The sequence below is a fragment of the Scyliorhinus torazame genome, chromosome 1, assembly GCF_047496885.1.
Source record: "Scyliorhinus torazame isolate Kashiwa2021f chromosome 1, sScyTor2.1, whole genome shotgun sequence".
Taxonomy (NCBI): Eukaryota; Metazoa; Chordata; class Chondrichthyes; order Carcharhiniformes; family Scyliorhinidae; genus Scyliorhinus; species Scyliorhinus torazame.
In genome coordinates, this window is record NC_092707.1 from 178,157,015 (window position 1) to 178,178,523 (window position 21,509).

General features: G+C 46.7%; 1 long non-coding RNA gene and 1 pseudogene across 1 annotated transcript in view; both read right to left on the minus strand.

Annotated features, from left to right (window-relative positions):
• The window catches only part of LOC140429897 (uncharacterized), a 125,145-nt gene that overhangs the window by 11,158 nt on the left and 92,478 nt on the right, over positions 1-21,509 (minus strand). The gene's annotated exons all lie outside the window — the stretch shown is intronic.
• On the minus strand, positions 676-16,189 carry LOC140429103 (nucleosome assembly protein 1-like 1 pseudogene; annotated as a pseudogene).

Genomic DNA, 21,509 nt, shown 5'->3' on the forward strand with positions numbered 1-21,509 from the left:
TTCGGACCGTCTGCTGTCTTAGCTGTTTCTGGATCTGCTGGTATGAAAGTTGTTTCTGGCTCTTCTGCCACAATAGCTGATTCTGGAGCCTTTGCTGGATTGAGGAGTTTTGTTCAATCCATGGTGCTTGCGCTCGAACGCTGAGCTGCATGCCTATCACCTGGTGAGGCACCCAAAGTTGGCATACTTTGGGATGCTTTCGGAGTTGCAGGCTAGTCTGTAATGATAGGAATGATCTGCACACCCTCGCATTCCGGTATCTTAGCTGGATCAATGTCCTCAACATTCAGCATTACTTCTTCACTTTGTGTTTTAGTCTCACTCCGTGGCTCATCCTCATCTGATATAATAATACATGCTTCGTCTGTTGTTGTAGAACTGCATGATATTGTATCCATCTGCTCTTGCTGCACATTTCTTTATGGACTGGCCTCGAGTGCCGGGGAAGTCACTGCAGGAACTATTGATAAATCTACGTGCCTCCCTAGAGCCAACTTCTTCTCCAAAATTGGGATTATTTCTCCAGTGACCAGTTGGCTGTTCGCAGTTGATTTGTTCTCAGCTAATTTGTCTGCTGTTGCAATCTCACTTTCGACCTTGGCAGCGATGCCAAATAAACTCAGTAAACCCTCATGGTCTTCCTCTTCTGACTCATCATCTCCTTCTTCACATTCCTCACTGTAAGTCATCATCATCATACTCATCATCATCGTAATCATCATCATCGTAATCATCATCATTGTAATCATCATCATTGTAATCATCATCATCATCTGCATTAACATCTCCTGTGAAGTATAACATTGCTCGCGGAATTATGCGTTCTTACAAAAAGTGACCAATGTCAAAGTCATCAGCGAGTCTTACCGCAAAACCTTTGTCCTGTTCCCCATCCTCTGGAACTGCGGGAGAACTAAAAACATTGAAGAAAGAGTTATTTGGTACAGTTTTCGTAACTTTTCTACCAGAGCGCCGACCCTTATGCTTCTGCTTAGTTTTAATGGTCTTGATTGTGACATTTTTTCTTCCTTCCAGTCGATCTGGCATCCTGTGCATCCTATGATTTCTGGTCCATCAAAGAAGAAAAAAATCTAACTCATTGGGTGGTGACTCCATCTTTAGTCAGCGCTTCATTTGTGAAATACTCATTTGGCTCAAACTTAAACTCCAGAGTAAATCTCATTGGCTGCCCCGGACCAGAAAATTTCACCTCTAAGTCTTGAAAATGCTTTAGGATGGGCTCATCATGCTCCTGTATCATGGCACTAAGCAAATCCACATACTTGAAGACTGTTAACAAGAAGTCTGGAGCTCCGATTGGTTCTCCATCTCTTAATCTGGTGTATCTTCCTCCGCCCTGACTTTTGCTTTTATCACATTGGATAGCTGCGTCACTTCATCTCGTTGCCATTTGCAATCATCCTCTGATGTCGCGTTGTCTGGAATATACAGTCACTCAACTAGGTTCAGTGCCTCACACACTTCCGCTCCTATGATGGACTCCCAGGCTGTGTCCACAATGTAAAATGTTATGGTGTGACTTCTGCTGTGTAGCCATGCTTCGAGCTCACATGCACCTAGCGTGGCAATCTCCTTCCCATTGTAGTCTCTCAGCAGTCTTGTTTGAGTCATGACTGTCGGTTTGATTCTCACTCTGTTCAAATCTGACAAACTAATAAGGTTGGTCCTCGCTCCCTGTTGAGCTTGCATTTAATTAAAGTGCCATTGATCATCAATGGAATTGTTCATCTGTCTTCCACGGAGTCAGCATCACCATGACTATTGCTGCAACCGGTATGTAGGACTTCATCACTTTGCATATTCGGATTCATCGTGCCCTCAGTCGAAATCAGATCAATAAAAATAGGTCTTCGATGCATATCTCATCAACCACGTTAACTGATCCTGTTTGGTTCCCAGTCGGACGTGAAATACATTGCCTCGCAAAATAATTTCATAGAATATCATAGAATTTACAGTGCAGAAGGAGGCCGTTCGGCCCATCGAGTCTGCACCGGCTCTTGGAAAGAGCACCCTACCTAAGGTCAACACCTCCACCCTATCCCCATAACCCAGTAACCCCACCCAACACTAAGGGCACTTTTTGACACTAAGGGCAATTTATCATGGCCAATCCACCTAACTTGCACATCTTTGGACTGTCTTTGGATTTGTTCCGTCACACTTGGAACACACCTTCCCAAATGCTGGACATTGTCATGGCCCATGTCGGGTGTCGCATTGCTGGCACAAAATGGCAGATCTGGACGGTCATTTAAAATGGCTGGGAGCAGGTTTCTTATTGCAATGTGTCACCAAGCTTATGGCGCTGGCGTCTTCCTCCACATTGACGCCAAAATGTTTCAAGTTGAGCATACTAATCTGCTGTGCAGTTAGCTCGCTAGCATGACAAATATTGATAGCGTTTTCTAATTGAAGTTCTTCTTTCCTCAATAGCCTTTCTCGTACCTTATCATTCGATATCCCGAACACTATCTGATCGTGGATCATTGACGACTTTAAAGTGCTTAAATTGCACGACTGCGTCTTCAACCGCAAGTCAGTTAGAAAACTATCGAAAGATTCTCCTGTCTTCTGAGTGCGCGTGCAGAAGATATAATGCTCGTAAGGTTTCATTTTTCTTCAGGGAGCATTGCCAATCAAAGTATTTAATTACTTCATCAAAACTCTTGCCTTCTGCTTCATTGTGGAATGCAAAGGTATTATAAATTTCGATGGCTTGAGGACTTGCTACCGTGAGCAGCAACACAATATGCCTCTCGTCAGGCTGGGCCTGCAGCCAAGGGCTATAACATAGAGTTTGAATTGCTGTTTAAAAACATTCCAATTCTTGTCTACAGTACCGATGACTTGAAGCTGGTGGGGTGCCTTCAGACCTTCCATCTCCAACTTCACCCTCTCTCTGTGCGTTGAGTTCCAGTTGTCAATAGTTTACCAGGTAGGTGGAAGAATTTTCTTTTTTCTGTCTTTGATCTGTTTCGTCCCATCTTCTCCGTAGTTATCTTCAATTGTTCTGCACCCATGGTACCATGTTATGTTTTGTGTTGTGGCTGTGGTAATGATGCACACAGAACATCTGGTTCTTTGACTAGTAATATAGTTTCTTAACAAAGCGAGCACGTGGAAAGATAACTGACGAACTATCATACAGACGGTAACGAATAATTGAACTCTCCTGGAACTACTTCTAATGCGACAGTACTCTAATACAACTTACTGCCAACTGGATTATCTCTGGCGCCACATGGTGTATCTCTATCACTACCTCCTGGTCAGAGGTCATGTAGATAACGTATATGCATATCACCACACTTAGATCTCTGGAAATCATCCCAATCACCACCTGTTACAGGGTAGAAGACTGCCTTTTGGCTCCCAGCCAACCAATCTAACTGAGTCCCAACCCATTTCTTGGGTGCCACACTGTCTGAAAATCAGCACCATATATTACATTGCAACTTTTCGGATTCCTCATTCTCGCTGCTGGTTGGGTTAAAGATCCAAGTCCATTACAGAGGGCATCCAAGACAGAGGGCAGCACGGTAGCATTGTGGATAGCACAATTGCTTCACAGCTCCAGGGTCCCAGGTTCGATTCCGTCCTGGGTCACTGTCTGTGCGGAGTCTGCACATCCTCCCCGTGTGTGCGTGGGTTTCCTCCGGGTGCTCCGGTTTCCTCCCACAGTCCAAAGATGTGCAGGTTAAGTGGATTGGCCATGATAAATTGCCCTTAGTGTCCAAAATTGTCCTTAGTGTTGGGTGGGGTTACTGGGTTATAGGGATAGGGTGGAGGTGTTGACCTTGGGTAGGGTGCTCTTTCCAAGAGCCGGTGCAGACTCGATGGGCTGAATGGCCTCCTTCTGCACTGTAAATTCTATGATAATCTATGATTAAGCATCCATGGATCAAAATGACAATGGCAAAAACATAAAGGGAATCATCAGGAAGGACACTTACGTCAGTCTGCAACATGTTTTCCCCTGGGCTTCGTGCTCCATCCTGTCTGTCTAAAACCAACTGAGCACAAGGTAATCACACAACCCAACCCCCACGCCCCAACCAAATTTAATCGAACATTAATTTTAATTGAAAAGCTGGAACAAAAATAAAACAGAATATGCTGGAAATGAAGCAAGGGTAGAGATAAACACAATTGACATTTCAGTTTGATGGCCTTTCATTGTGTTCTGATGAAGTGCCAGCAACGTGAAACATTAACTGTTTCTCCATCTCCACAGATGCTGTCTGGCCTGCTAAGTACTTCCGGCATGGAGGTTTTAAAAAGTGTGAAACGTGTGTGATCCACAAATCCAGAAAAATGCAGAGAACCTAGGGGCAAAGGAAATCCCACAATTATTCCAAATAGGCCCAGAATTTCACAAAATCAAGAGTCATGCCCAAATCACTAGCCTCGCTTATTATTCTTGGTTGCTGATTATTACCAGCATCAGTTTTTAAAGCAAAAAAACTGTTTACCCCTTAACAGAAAACGGTAATTTTAAAAAAAAAACCTCGATTGTCAGCAGCCACTGATATCGAAAATGCCAACTGCACCGCCTCCTCTCTCAATTTTGCCATCCATCCCACGCACAGCATCCTCTGCATCTCTGCGGACTTCAAATGCCACAGAATCAAAACCTGGAAGGTTCCGTGCAACCCATACATTCCTCAAAGGGCCACAGTAGCTGAAAGCTCGTTCCAGCTCTCCTTTGGCAGCTCCAGTCCCCAAATCACCATCGTAGACTTTGCCGTCTGAAGCTTTGGAAAAATATACTGGGCGAGATTCTCCGTTGGTCGACGTGGAAATCGGGAAACACGGTTGGGCGGAGAATCTGTTGTGACACCAATTTCACGGCGGGCGCTGATTTGACGCCAAATCGCAATTTTCCATCACCTCGACAGCGGCGTCAATGCATTTCGGAACACACGTACAGTAAACAATACTTGCATATCATTTGGGAGCCCGACCTGGTATTCACTCGTGCTTCCGCGATTCTCTGTCTCCGATGGGCTGAGTTCCCGATGGTGTGGTTCATTTGTGTTTCTAAAAATCTTGAAACCGGCGTGGTGGCTGCTGAGGGGGAGAGAGGGGGTACAGAAAGTGTCCAACATCGCCATAGTTTGCTGCCAGTTGTGCCACTGGCCAGGGGGCTTCTTTTAAAAAAAATTTAGAGTACCGAATTATGTATTCTTTTCCAATTAAAGAGCAATTTAGCATGGCCAGTCCACCTAACCTGCACATCTTTGGGTTGTGGGGGTGAAACCCATGCAGACATGGGGAGAATGCGCAAACTCCACACGTACAGTGACCCAAGGCTGGGATTCGAGCTCGGGTCCTCTGCGCCACAGTCTCAGTGCTAACCACTGCGCCATATGCCGCTTGACTGGTTGGCTTCTGCCAGGGCTGGGGGGAATAGCTTGGGGGGGGGGGAGGTGGCCAGGAGGTGGTCTATGGGGTGGGGGTGGACAGGCATGGAACATCATTGCTGCAGCTGGCAAGGCAGGCATGCAGCTATGTATGCCGCTGACAGCTCACTGTGAGTTTAGTGCCATGGGTCTTATAGGTGTTCCCTCAGGGCAACCCCCTAGGTGCTCTCTGGCCCCAGCTGAACCATCAGCTGTATGGGCGCGCTCCAGCACAACCAGTGCCATCTTGTTGGCTCGAACGGTGTGTGTGGGGGTTGTAACGTGTATATGCGGCTGCAACGTTTTGGCCTCCTGAATGTCAATCACGGACCCGGCGAATCCTGCACCGTTTTTCATTGGAATCAATTGCGTTCCACGTGGCGCCGGTGCTAACCCTTCCACAGTAATGGAATCTGTCCAGGTGCAGCGCCAGTTTTGCTGTCGTGATAGTCCAAAAATTCTGCGTTGGCGTCAACACTTAGGGCGTCATTCTCCGACCCCACGCCGGGTCGGAGAATGGCCGTTGGCCGCCGTGAATCCCGCCCCCGACCCGCCGAAGTCTCCGGTACCGGAGATTGGGCGGGGGCGGGAATCGGGCCGCGCCGGTTGGCGGGACCACCCGCTCAATTCTCCGGCCCGGATGGGCCGAAGTCCCGCCCAGAAATTGCCTGTCCCGCCGGCGTAAATCAAAGCTGGTATTTACCGGCGGGACCAGGCGGCGTGGGCGGGCTCCGGGGTCCTGGGGGGGGGGGTGCGGGGCGATCTGACCCCGGGGGGTGCCCCCACGGTGGCCTGGCCCGCGATCGGGGCCCACCGATCCACGGGCGGGCCTGTGTCGTGGGGGCACTCTTTCCCTTCCGCCTCCGCCACGGCCTCAACCATGGCGGAGGCGGAAGAGACTCTCCCCACTGCGCATGCGCGGGAAACTGTCGGCGGCCGCTGACGCTCCCGCGCATGCGCCGCATTTCCGCGCCAGCTGGCGGGGCACCAAACGCCATTTCCGCCAGCTGGCGGGGCAACAAACGCCATTTCCGCCAGCTGGCAAGGCGGAAATCCCTCCGCCGCCGGCCTAGCCCCTCAATGTTGGGGCTCGGCCCCCAAAGATGAGGAGCATTCCGCACCTTTGGACCGGCGCGATGCCCGTCTGATTGGCGCCGTTTTGGGCGCCAGTCGGCGGACATCGTGCCGTTGGGGGAGAATTTCGCCCTTAGTCTCAGAAACGGAGAATCCCACAAACTATTCTTCAACTCTGTTGTATTTTCCTCTGTCTCGCTCCACCTGGTTAAGAGTTCTTGCTTGTGTTAATTTGGGTGCCTTTGGAGCGGGAGCTGAGCCTTCGGGAATTGACCGAGAGGATAAAATAAATTTGGGGCTCGGAGTCTGCCCCACAGCCACGTCTGAGGCACAGCGGGTGGGAACCACCAGTCTAGGCCTCTGGATTACTTGTGAGTGACATTACCTGTACACCACTGTCTTCCCTAAGGCCAAGGGCAGGTGTTGACTCTCAGAGACAACTCGCTTCTCTATGATGGGTCCCCTCTGATTGGGCACTGAGTGCCTGTGAACAAGAGCACCCCCCCCACCCTTCAAGAGGCCCCCAATGCCTTCCTTTAGGCGCTTGCTGGGCTGTATTCAGGGGACACAGGAGACCCTTGCAAACCCTGAGTCAGAATAAAATTTAGGCTGGCAGAGGAATAATTATCCTTAAGTGGCTCATTAATGAACCTAACTGATATCTTGCCACTGGTGGACAGAATCGCTGTTTTGGACCCTTGATTTAAATTGGGGACAGTTTTTCAAATGTCGGGAATTGGGAGCAGGTATTCCGGCCTGTTTCTCCTAGCACCCTGGCACCTTGCCCGCTCCATCGGACTCCATTAAAGCCCGGCCCAGGTCTGACACCATTCTGCCCACCTCCCACAGCTGGTAAAACAATACCGGCGGTGGGAAGAAGGCCTCAAGTGGCCATTAATTGGCCATTAATCAATTTGCCCTAGGACGTGCAGTCTGCCTGCCACCTATCCTGACATAGGTAAAATATGAGTGAAGATGGGTAAGTGACGGGCATGAAATCCCCGGCTATCCCACCCAAATGTACCTCCCACCCACCCCCGCCTGCCAAGCCGCTTCCAGAGCAGTGTAAAAATCAAGACATAGGATTCCATTCTTAGCGAAGGTGGTAAATCTGATCCATCACAACTTGACCTGTTCTCAGACATTGAATCTTCTGTGATCTTAGGTGGACTATTTACCCACTATACAGGAGCTGACATCAAGGCACACAGAAATCGTACCATGCCACACATGAATAAATTAACAGTGTTCTACACTGATTGGAAAGGAACTGGTTTCTAGCACAATTCCCCAACCTTACTAAACAATTCTTTAACCTTTCTTGACCTTTCAGTTGATTTTATGAATAATTTTCTTATTATAGTGCTCCTTACGGATGATACACTTCGCAATCTGAATACTAAATACCCTGTCAGCCTCAAAGCTCTGTTCCTTTAGGTAGCAGCCGGGCTAGTGTCTGCTGCTAATAGTTATTTTTTAAAAAACATGATGTGCTGTTGATCCCGAATTTGAGCATTTTGTAACCCTTCCAATAAAGTATTTTGTTGCATTAGAACCAAAATAAGTCAGAGTAGCCTTTGTGGAAGTATCAGGAAGGAGTAGCAGAACTATTTTCAAAATACGGTCAGCAGGAATATAGAGTTCAATTCACACGGTAGTCTTGAGACAGCAGACACACAGAGTTAAAATGAAGTTTTAACTGGATTAGATTTTTAAAACCTCCAAAATACCAAATACTCAAAAATAAATCCCACCTTTAAACTCTGGGAAATGAGCATGTGTGGCGGATATTTCAAGCACTCCAGGAATCTTCAATTTACACCATTTATACAACAGTGCATTTCAGGATTATGGAGTGGGATTAATGACCATAGTTCTTCTCCAGCAGTTGCAAAAGGATAGATGGTATGCTAGCCGAACCACCTGGAAGAGGAGATAAATGAATGATAGATTTAAACAATAACGTCTGGGAGCTGTTCTTTTCATTCTCAGAAGGGCTTTCTTTGATGGATTTGTTTTATTTTTTTTCCACTTGTTTTAATATTTTAAGGTCACTGACTTCCATCTTCCACTGGAGTGGAGCCCCTATTGTGGTTGTCATCAGTTTAGAACAACGGTTTACAGGAAACTCGCAGCTTCATGACACAAAATTAGCCTTGCGTAGAAGCGCGGACCAGTGACGAGCTTAAGAAAGTTCTTGGGCGAAATTCTCCGACCCCCCGCCGGGTCGGAGAATCGCCGGGGGCTGGCGTGAATCCCGCCCCCGCCGGTTGCCGAAGTCTCCGGCACCGGATATTCGGTGGGGGCGGGAATCGCGTCGCGCCGGTTGGCGGGCCCCCCCGCGCGATTCTCCGGCCCGGATGGGCCGAAGTCCCGCCGCTAAAATGCCTGTCCCGCCGGCGTAAAATAAACCACCTACCTTACCGGTGGGACAAGGCGGCGCGGGCGGGCTCCGGGGTCCTGGGGGGGGGCGCGGGGCGATCTGACCCTGGGGGGTGCCCCCACGGTGGCCTAGCCCGCGATCGGGGCCCACCATGGCGGAGGTGGAAGAGACTTCCTCCACTGCGCATGCGTGGGAAACTGTCAGCGGCCGCTGACGCTCCCGCGCATGCGCCACCCGGAGATATCATTTCCGCGCCAGCTGGCGGGGCAACAAAGGCCGTTTCCACCAGCTGGCGGGGCGGAAATTCCTCCGGCGTCGGCCTAGCCCCTCAATGTTGGGGCTTGGCCCCCAAAGATGCGGAGCATTCCGCACCTTTGGGGCGGCGCGATGCCCGTCTGATTGGCGCCGTTTTGGGCACCAGTCGGCAGACATCGCGCCGTTTCCGGAGAATTTCGCCCCTTATGTAAGGTTGTATAAGACCAGCAACAAATAAATTTATCTTTATCTTCTAATGATGTATACTTTTAAAAAATCTGCCAAATTACACGTGTAACTTTCACCTTATGTTGAATGCCTTTCACTGGTGACCGTGCTTACTGTTTGACTTCCATGGACCCAATGATTCAGGATCACCATGTTCCACAAAGGAGCTATAAAACAGCAAGTTACTTCTGCCTTTTTTCTCTCTGAATCCCATTCCTATTCAGATGCTCAACTGCTTTGGGTATTGAAGATGCTAATTAGCCACTAACCCTGGAGGCGCTGGAGCACTGGAACATTCCAATGGTTAGTTACAGATAAACTGCTTTCTGGTTGTGTTGAGTTGAATAACAAAGTAAAATTGGATCTTACATCCACTGTCAATGTCCTCCCTCCATCTCCAATCCTTCAATGTTCCCTTTATGTGCATTCTCCCCGCCTGTAAGATTCAATCTTCAAATTCCTCTAATTTATTGACTAACTTTCCACCTGGAGAGATATTAGGGTACATTATGATCCTTTTTTAGAGCTCATTTCCTGTGACAAATGTAATATTAATAGACACAATTAGAAAGCCCATCTCGGCGCGTCAAATCTAACTTTTGACCATATTTTCCAGTATGATGGAAATTCAGGATTGTAGCTGCATTTATTTTGACCACTGAAATATTACCAAAATAAGAAAACTACAGATCCTACGGAAATGATCCTACAGATAAGTTGGATTTCAGAGCAACGCAAGATCATGTTGTGTGTGACATTGAATGAACTCATTACCTATGCAGATGGAGAGTTAGGCAGAAATTTAGAGGAGTGTAACAAATGGAGTATACAGGATAAGAGACAGAAGGAATACAAATAGGTGACTGGATTGTCCGTTGTTGGGACAATGTCTCGACGCCATCGTGAAAACTGTGGTCTTTTACGCCGGGAGAACTGCCGTCAAAAGACCACAGATTCACAGTGTTGCAGGGGGCTAGCAGGCAGCTGCCGTGGAGCTTGCACCTCCAACCGCGTTACGGCCCCCTGCACTTCCGGGTCAGAGGCCGTGCATGTGGACGGCAGTGGCCTCCAGCGGCCGCGTCGTGCTCCATGGCGGACTCAGACCGTGGAACTGGACCGCGGAAATAGTGCCCCGATCGGCCACCCGCACGACCTGGACTGCCCGTACAAAAAAAAACGGTCCTGAATGAGGCCCCCCCCCCTGCCCTTTGATCGGCCCTCCCCCAACTGTGGTGGTCCCGGACTGAGTCCACAGCCACCACACGGGTATCACGGACAGTGGGACCATAAGTGGTCCATGCCATCGGGAATTTGGTCGTTCTGGGACGGAGAATAGTGGGGCGGGCCTCAGGCAATGGTCGGAGGCAGTGGATAATTGGTGCGGCGTACTCCCCGAGTACGCCTCTTTTCGGGGTGGGGGGCGGAGAATCGTGGAACTGATATTGATCCAGATATTGTGCTGGAAACTGGATTCTCTGACACGTCGTCGAATGCGATTTTGGAATCGGAGTACGGAGAATCCAGCCCAGGGAATCAATGCGGGATTGGAGATGGAGAGAGTACATTGATGTTTGGTGCAAGCTAATGGCTCACTCCATTATTCAACTCACCACTTACTTCCTGCTGTAAAAACCAAGGAATAAATCACCTTTCCATAGCCTGAAATGGCAATCAATAATAACATTATTAGTTGTGTGGGAGTATGCATCCAATTTTCTTAGAATTGAAACAGGTGAGCCAGATAACTTAAGTTCTGATGAAACATTAAACTTGAACCATTAATTCTGTTTGTCTGCCTGATAATCTGGGGTTTAATTCTTCATTGCCCGATGCCAATATTGGGTTTCCTGATCGGGCGGAGACTGGAACGTTGGGTGAAAAACAGGATCGGCGCCAGGTGCCAAACCCGTTCCGAAGCTCCGGTCCCCTGCCGACAGCAGCAGCGAGCTACATGCCCCATGCCGGCTGGATGCCCAAGTCGCCACTCCCCATTATGCACTAATTCCCACAGCGGGAAACCCTCAGGCCGGGCTTTTGTGCTAGTTTGCCCAAGCATGGCCCTGATGTGGTGTACCTCACGGTGGGTCAAGGAGTTCAGTGCATACCTGAGGTGACCCACATCTGAAATCGCCTCCCCCACAACACAAATCCTAAGTGCTTTCACTTCCTCTTTGTCACAGCAGAAAGCACTTAGCTGCTTTTGATGTGGTGAGCAACTGTCAATCATATCAAGAGATTTACAAACATTATGGTTCGCATCAAAGCAGGGTACTATCGATGCATTCAAGTGTGAAGGGAAAGATAGATTAACAATCCAACAAGCACCTGTCTTTGGAGTAATAAAACTGTCAATCACTGGCAAATGCAATGTGTTGCTGTGTGAAATTGAATGGATGATCTGCATTTCAAAGCCTGTCAAGGGACGGGGGCGGGGGCGGTGAGAGGGTGGGGGGTCGGTCCACACTCATATGTGTGTGCTGTGGGGGGCTGACACATTATTCCCATGGTGGTAGTGGGGGAGGGGTGGAAGCCCTCTTGTCAGGAGGTGGGGAGGCAGGGTTTGCGTTGTGAGGGTCCAGCTGCTCGACCTCAATATTAGGCTGGCCATTCAAAATGACGGTCTGATACCAGGATTCCAATGGAATCTGGCGAATTCTCCTCCATGCATAAATTAGCATGGAAAAGGAGGGAATCGCACCTGAGCACCGCTCCGAACGCCAGCAGACACCAGTCATGAGTCTCCGCCGATGGGAGTATGTAATCTCTAGAACGGAGAATCCAACCCTTGATCTCTGTTGCTGCCTGACCTCGGTTGAGATATCCGAACGGAATCTTCCCAGTTCTCCTTCCAACGACATGATCAGGTTCATATAGAATATGGTTCGGCCTCTTCCAAAGAAGAGTCATATTTGACAAGAAACATTAACTCTTATTCTCCACAGGTGCTGCCAGGCCTGCTGAGTTTTTCCAGCACATTCTGTTTTTATTTCAGGTTTCCAGCATCCGCAGTATTTTGCTGTTATTTAAGTACAATGCGGCCATATTCTATAGTCTTATAAAATTGAGAGGTAAACCCATTGAAACGCATAAAATTCTTCAAGGTTTGACAGTGTAGATGCTAAGAGGCTGCTTCCCCTGGTTGGAGAGTCGAGACCTAGGGGCCATGGTCTCAGGATAAGGGATTGTCCATTTAGGACTGAGATGAGGAAAACTTTCTTCACTCAGGCAGTTGTGACTCTTTGGAGTTCTTTATCCCAGAGTGAATACTCAACCAGATTTGAGACTGAGGCTGATAGATATTTGGGTATTATCAAGGGATTTGGGGAGAGGTTGGGGAACTGGGAGCTGATGTCGAAGATAAGCCGTGATCCCATTGAATGGTGGCGCAGGCCTGAAGGGCCGTGTGGTCTCCTCTTGCTCCATTTCTTCTGTTCTTCTGCACTGGAGAATAGTAATGACCGTTGAAGCAAAATCAACAGATTCAGGCTTCTGTCATACATACCCACCCAGTATAGGGGGGCTGGGAAGAACTGACCAGAGGAACTGGCAGTCGGGATATTCTGCAAATCACAGGTTGGTGTTTTGGGATTTGGTTCACCAACCAATAATTAAAACGATAATTTAATATTCATTCACTTCATTCAATTAAAATCACACTGCTTTGTTTGAAGAATGAGCACCTATTCATTCGAAGTTTGCTTCTGAGTTGGCTTAATGAGCAACCAAAATGTTTGGAAAAACTTTTTGATCAGGAAGACTGAAGGGCTGGAAGACTGATACATTATTTTCAATATTGTTACATAACATGACATTTGAAGTTAATTTATATAACCACGTGTTGGGAAACAGAACTTCCCCTTGATTATATTCTGTCTTTATCATAGTATCTAACTTACAATTAGCCTCTGTAGCATCTTGTTAAGTGCAGCAAGTCCCAATTTTGCAATCAAAATAGTGTCTGTAGCCCACATGCACACTTCTGGTGCCGCACATTTTAGCTGCCATTTTGGGCAGTGCAGTCGTGTGGATGCAGGGACAGCCTATTGCAAATCTGTAGAGCAGACAGATTTTGGCGTCCATCGGTGTGTAATGCTGATTTGACATTTAGCACTGCCATTTTGGAACTCAACATTTCAGCTAACATAAGAGCAAAATATTCCAGATTTTGGGAATCTGAAATAAAAACAGAAAATGCTGGATAAACTCATCACCATCGGTGGGGAGAGAAACAGGGTTGACGTTTTGAGAAGGATTCTATAAAGGACTCATATGGACATGGGGCTGGATTCTCTGCAATCGGCGCGATGTCCGCCGACCGGCGCCAAAAACGGCGCAAATCAGTCCGGCATCGCACCGCCCCAACGGTGCGGAATTCTCCACACCTTGAGGGGCCGAGCCCTCACCTCGCGCCGGACTGATTTCCGCCCCGCAAGCTGGCGGGAAAGGCCTTTGGTGCCCCGCCAGCTGGCGAGAAACTGACTTTGCAGTGCGGCGCATGCGCGGGAGCGTCAGCGGCCGCTCACTGCATACCCGCGCATGCGCATTGGAGGTGGTCTCTTCCGCCTCCGCCATAGTGGAGACCATGGCGAAGGCGGAAGGAAAAGAGTGCCCCCACGGCACAGGCCCGCCCGCGGATCGGTGGGCCCCGATCGCGGGCCAGGCCACCGTGGGGGCACCCCCCGGGGCCAGATCATCCCGCGCCCACCCCAGGTCCCCGGAGCCCGCCCGCGCCTCCTTGTCCCACCGGTAAGAGAGGTGGTTTGATTCTCGCCGGCTGGACAGGCATTCCAGCAGCGGGACTTCGGCCCATCGCAGGCCAGAGAATCGCCGGGGGGGCCCGCCAACCGGCGCGGCACGATTCCCACCCCCGCCGAATATCCAGTGCTGGAGAATTCGGCAACCGGTGGGGGCGGGATTCACGCCAGCCCCCAGCGATTCTCCGACCCGGCGGGGGGTCGGAGAATCCCGCCCAAGAAACGCATTTTTTGTTTTCACTTCAGTTAACATTGGGCGGGATTCTCTGGTGTGTTTCTTGGTGGCCTGCTAAAGAATGCAGGTCAGCAACTCTTAAACATGCTTGGCTGAACATGTGTTCAATAGGAAGGCCCGTTGATCAGTGTTAGTGGAACCCATTAACAAATTTCAGGTTAGTTGCTGATTGATTTCTGTGGGTTCTTGCTGCAATTAAAGAAGTGTTTGGCTTCAGAGTGTTTAAAGTTGCTGAAATCACCAGGGAATTGTATGACATGTGCTGCCTTACCATTCCCCCACAGTTGGTATTGACTTGTTTCATTCCATGGGTTGACACTATGTTCTTCTCATCGATTATTACTCCAACTTTCCGGAAGTATTGAAACTCCCGGATCTCACGTCGGCGTCTCACTTTTATACATGCCCGTGTTGCCCCCTGGTGGTCTTTCCATTACCCATCAGCTCCTTCTGTACACACCCAAGTAAGGATCACTACAAACATATACACCTTTTTCGGCTTTTCCATCGGCTTGTGGGTACAATGGACTCGATGTGACATGATTGAAGTCATACATGACTGCGAAGTGTTGCCACTCTTTACAGCTAAAGCAAGGACCATTGTCACTGACGAGTGGCGGAATTCCGTGTCTAGCAAAAATTGACTTGGTATGCAGCATTATACTGCTTGCCGTTATGCTTGACAGTAGAACCATTTCAGAATAGTTTGAAAAATAGTCTATGATCAATAAATAATCTTTCCCTCGTAGGTGAAAGAGATCAATAGCTCCTTTCTGTCATGGTGCCGTAGGTAAATCAGTTATTTGAATAGGTTCTCTTGTTTGCTTGCAATGCTGTGTCTGGCATGTGTCATAACAACTGACCATCCTGTAAATATTCTGGTTTATACCTGGCCAGTAAACAGAGTCACGAGCTCTCCATTTACATTTTTCAATCCCTAGATGTCCTTCATGTATCCTCTTTAGTATATCCTTGCGAAGAGATTGAGATATGACTACAGTGTTCAAAAAAAGTACCACTCCATTAATGATACTGAGTTCAGATCTTATATTGTAGAACTCCATGTATTGACCTCTGGGCCAGTGTGAGTTGATATTCCTCATCAACTCTTGAAGAGTTTTATCCTTCCTAGTCTCTTCTTGGATCTCACATAGTTTCGTATCTGATACTGGTAGTTGTATGGAAACAAAATTGACAAGCAGATTTACAGCTTCAGCAATTTCACTACTAACACTTTGTATAGGAGTTCTCAATAATGCATCTGCTAAGAACAAATATTTGCCTGCTGTGTAGATGAGATTGAAGTCATAGCGCTGTAACTTCATCATCAACTTCTGAATGTGCAGAGACATCTAGTTGAGATTCTTTTTCATGATGTTAACCAAAGGACGATGATCTGTCTCAACTGTGAAAGTTGTAAGCCCATAGTGTAGTCGTGGAATTTCTCCAAACCTCTGACTAAACCCAGGCATTCTTTTTTGATTTGAGCATACCTCTGCTCTGTATTCATCATGGATCGTGATGCATACATGACTGCTTTATAATCGTCATGCTCGAGTTGCAGAAGAACTGCTCCCAGACCATTTTTAGATGTGTCTGTTGAGACTTTAATCTGCTTAGACAACTCAAAAATTATGAGTACTGGCGTGGTCGTTAGCAAAGTCTTGAGCTTCTTCAACTCTTGCTCCTGAAGCTCAGTCCAAGTGGAATCTGTTGTCTTGTGCTCGAGATCACATAGATGTGTTGTTTTTGCTGACAGGTTTGGAATGAACTTCCCTATAAAATTGCTCATACCCATCACTATTAAGATGGTTTTCTTGTGTGGTTTTGGCATGTTGAGAATTGATTGGATTTTGTCCTTGTTAGATTCAATGCCACGAGATGAGAGTTTGCAACCTAGGACTGTGACCTTAGTTATTCCAAATTGGCACTTGTGCTTGTTGAGGTTCAGCTCATTTCTCCTGATGCTTGTTAGAACTTTAAGCAACCTCGTATTGTGCTCTTCTATGGTTGAGCCCCAAACTATGACATCACCCATGTACAACATGTATACCATTGATGCCTTCGATTATGTGCTCCATGGCCCGGCAAAACATTTCTGATGCCAAAGTTTTCCCAAACGGCATTCTCAGAAAGCAGTACTGTGCAAATGGCGTATTTAAAGACCAGTATTTTGTACTTTGTTCCTCTAGCTTTAGTTGCCAGAAACCCTGAGGTGTGTCAAATTTTGTAAAGAATTGTGCACCAGTCATCTCAAATGCGATTTTCGCATGCTTTGGTATTTGGTAATGTTCTCTTTTGATATTCTTGTTAAGATCTTTCTGACCCTTGCATATGCGAATATCACCATTCTTTATCTTTACACAAACCATGGAGTTTACCCAGTCGGTAGGTTCTTCTATCGTTCTGATTACTTTCAATTTTGTTATTCTGTCTAACTCCTTTTTGAGATGATCCCAAAGAGGTGCAAATACTCTTCTTGGTGCCTGTATCACATGTTTTGCATCTTCTTTGAATTGTACCTTGTAAGTGAATTGCAGCGTACCCAAACCTGTGAACAGATCCCTGAATTTGCTGATAATGTTCTCAGAATGGGTAGGTATAAACTGTGTTCTTCACCACCACACTCAGGTCTCAAGCACCATAACATTTAATGCTTGAACCATTCTAATCTCCCAGAGATATTTTGTGATTTCTTCTAATGGGCTGAATTTTTAGATTTGTTATATCAGTTATGCTGATTAAATTGGCTTTGGCACCAGTGTCTAACTTCAATTGGACCACTGTACCATTCACTTCAAGTGGCAGCAGCCATTTGTCCTCATCGACCCCATTTATTTTAAATGGAGTATTAGTTTGCATTTTTTTAAGTACTGGAGAATTTTTTGATGTCTCCAAAAAATTATTCTTCCCTGTTATTACTACAACAAACAATGATGTTTCATCACTGGAATCTTCCACTATGCTGACTGATCTGGCATTGAGCTTAGAGTAACAATTCTGAGCAAAGTGATTTTTGTTCCTTTGTACCTGAAACAAAACTTGCCAAATGCTGGACACTGTCTTAATTTGTGTCTTTGACCACATCTTTTACACAAAAATACTTTGTCCTGATCTTTTAACCTGTTTATTGGTGTGCGAGGAGCTGCAGGAACTTTCCCTCCTTTTTTTTTGGAGTTTTCTTGCCTTTTTGGATAAAGCGTGGCAACTGGAGTGCTTTCCTCCAAGAAGATGCCGCCATTGCTGAGAAACATTTCAGAATGCTGAGCTGCTGGCTCGTGAGCCTGACAAATCTTAAATGTTTGTTCCCAGGACAGCTCGATTTCCTCAGCAACCGTTTCCTCAGCTTATTTTCATTCACACCAAACACAATCTGGTCCTGAATCATGGAAGATTCCACCGCAGAAAAAGTACAGATTTTAGCTTTTAACTTTAAATCAGTGATGACCTGATCTATGGACTTCCCTGTCTTCTATAACCGTGATCTAAACATATAGCATTCATAAATTTCATTCATAACTTAGTTAAAATTTTTACTATCTTCATAGTTTGCAAATTTATACGTTTTAAACACAACAATTGCTTTGGGCCCTGCCGCTGTTAGGAGCATCACTACCTTACGCAAATCTGATTTATCTTATAAATTTACTGCAGTGAGAAACAGATTAAATTGTTTTTTAAACATGCCAGTTGCTGTCCACATTACCACGAAATCTGAGACTCATTGTTGGCTTCAAGGACTCCATTCTTGCAGTCTGCAAAATCTTCGAATCTCTGTGGACCTTTTCTTCTCAGTGTTTAATACCACCCAACCCTGGTACCATGTAATGTTCATGTCGGATGGCTGATTTATATTACAAGAACACTTGTAGCTAAAGCTATAAATAATTTTTTAACATTAACTGTGGGTAAACTATATACAAAATAGCAGATGGAGAACAGTAAGATCAAGCACAAGCAACCTCTCTCCAGCTTCCTCCCCCTAGTCTGAGGGGTCACCTGACTCTAACATTCACTTATGTACTAGTGAGACTCCTAGTGGTCAGTCGGTGAATTACAACACAACCATAACATCACTATAACACTGGTGGGCGGGAAGATTCATTGAGGCCGGAACATCTGATGTTAAACATGCTAATGATGTTAAAATGGATCTAAAATGCACTGCCATTTTGGAACTCAACATTTCAGCTAACATAAGAGCAAAATTTCCAGATTCTGGGAATCTGAAATAAAAACAGAAAATGCTGGATAAACTCATCACCATCGGTGGAGAGAGAAACAGAGTTGACGTTTTGAGAGGGATTCTATAAAGGAGTCATATGGACTCAAAACGTATTTTTAGTTTTCACTTCAGTTAACATTGGGCAGGATTCTCTGGTGTTTTTCTTGGTGGCCCGCTAAAGAATGCAGGTCAGCATCTCTTGAACATGCATGGCTGAACATGTGTTGAACAGTAGGAAGGCCCGTTGAACAGTGTTAGTGGAACCCATTAACAAATTTCAAGTTAATTTCTGATTGATTTCTGCAGGTTCTTGCTGCAATTAAAGAAGTGTTTGTTTTCAGAGTGTTTAAAGTTGCTGAAAACTCCAGGGAATTGTATGGCATGTGCTGCCATACCATTCCCCCATAGCTGTCCAGCGGTAACGTTCCCCTTGTGCACCGTGGTACATGGTGGAGAGCGATACTAAACTCCTTCACTTTTGGACTCCATGGCGCCAGGTGGGTGGTAGTAACTTGTGCCCGTGTGACATCACTTGTAATGTTCTTGTTGGATGGTCTGATTTATATTACAAGAACACTTGTAGCTAAAGCTATAAATTATTTATTAACAATTTCTGTGGGTAAACTATATACAAAACAACAGATGAATAACAATAAGATCAAGCACAAGCAAACTATCTCCAGCTTCCTCCCTAAGTCTGAGGAGTCACCTGACTCTAACATTCACGTATATACTAGTGAGACTCCTAGTGGTCAGTCGGTGAGTTACAACACAACCATGACATCACTACACCACTGATGGGCGGGAAGCTTCATTGAGGCCAGGGCATCTGATGTTAAACATGCGAATGATATTAAAATGGATCTAAAATGCATTCAAATGTGGTTCTCACCCTTTCTGGGCATGAACCTGATCAACTTATCGACTTATCGTGGAGGGTCCTGGAAGATCGCGTTCTGAAATTTCGTAGATGCAAATCCAGTTTTTGGCCTCTCTGCCTCTGCTAATAAAGATGTGCAGATGCCGGCGTTGGACAGGACCTAACCCTAACCCTAACTCTGCTAATAAAGACCATTATGGGGTTTACACCTGCAGCTAACAAAACCCCCAAAACCGCGCTCCATATCAGGGTTCAGGAAGGAATCCTCCTACTTGAATGTCAGTGAGGAAAATGGGTGAGACAGCTCTGCTTCCTGAAGGAATTGTTGACTGCCATCTGCCACCTGGTGCAGCCTTGAGGGCAGGGATAGGACGGCATGGCCAGTGGCTGTGGAGGTCACCATGCCAATGATTTTTTATGCACCTGTTCCTTTCAGGCTGGAGTAGCTGATTATTTGCAACATCGTCTTGTTTACCTGTTGCATAGGACTCTGTTAGGGACCCTCAGTGAGCTGAATATATTTTATTCTCTTTTGGCAGAGAGCAGCAGGTGGAGCAGGTGTGCAATCTTGCGAGGGTTGCAGGCTTTAACATTGGTGCTGCATGCCTGTGACGTCACCCATGTTGCTTTGCACGTGCCTTATTCCACCTCTGAGACATTCTGCAACCAAGAGGGATTTCATGTCATTCCTGCCTGTTTGTTCTAGTACTGAGACAATGATTGAGTCGGCGTACCAAAGAACATCTTGTTCTAGACTAGCTGAATTTATTATTGTATAACAAACTGTGGGTTGGAAACTAAAACTCACAAATTGGAATGTTCACAAACACAACTAGCCAAGCCAAATTCTTCTACAGACTCCCCCGAGGTATGTCACATGGTATAACTTACCTGCCACCTGGTGGTCGGTGGTCAAACATATTTACATGTACAATAGCTTATGCATATCACTACACTGCCCAGCTGGCATGCAACTGTGCACAATGTTCCCCACAGGTCGATGCCCAGTTTCCTGGCAGCAATCATGATGCCTTCTCTCTGCTGCTGCCTGCTGTGCCACTTGCGTTTGATTGACTATGACAAACCAGAGGGGTGCGGCAACTGAGCGACAATAAATCTTTCACAACATGACTCATATCCCAGGACCATGTGGGAAGCTTGTTTGCATTGAAAGTCATGCAGCCACATGAAGACCATAAATATGGTTAGAAGACCATTGATGTGATGTGCATACCTTCTGTGGTAGGCAAAGTGCCCAGAAGCCTAGGCACTTCTGCTGCCTAGATCACTCTCGAGGGACCTTGCAGTACTCAGCAGAGTGTGTGTCAAGATTCATGCTGGTCTGCTAGAAGCTGGTCAATCTTGTCATCATCAGGGCGCAGCTTTTGTCACCAGCTGTAAGGCGACCAGCTCTGGATGATGACGAGGTGGAGGAAGGGAGGTTGGCGACAAACACAACCTATTTCTCCCCAAACTGCCAGTCATTGACTCATCTGATTGCTACAGTCCCAGTCCTTACCTTTCCTTGCAGGAGTTCCATCACAATGCCAAAATAGAGGGAGAATTCAGAATGTCCACATTACCTAACAAGCACGTCTTTCAGGACTTGTGGGAGGCAACTGGAGCACCCGGAGGAAACCCACGCAGACATGGGGAGAACGTGCAGACTCCGCACAGACAGTGACCCAAGCTGGGAATCGAACCTAGGACCCTGGAGCTGTGAAGCAACAATGCTAACCACTGTGCTACCATGCCGCCAATAGGCAAGATAGGTGCGCATGACATTGAAGGTAATATATTAGCATTGATAGAGGATTAGTTACCAGATAGGAAGCAGAGAGTGGGCACGTTGCCAGTCAGTGATTCAGTGGTAGAGATTCAGCTATTTACAATCTATATTAATGATTTATAAAGCGACAGAGTAATGTATCTAAGTTTGCTGATGATACAAAGCTCAGTGGACAGGTAAGCTATGGGGAGAGCACAGAGGCGGCAAAGATATATAAACAGAGTAAGTGGATCGCAGATGTATTATAATGTAGGGAAGAC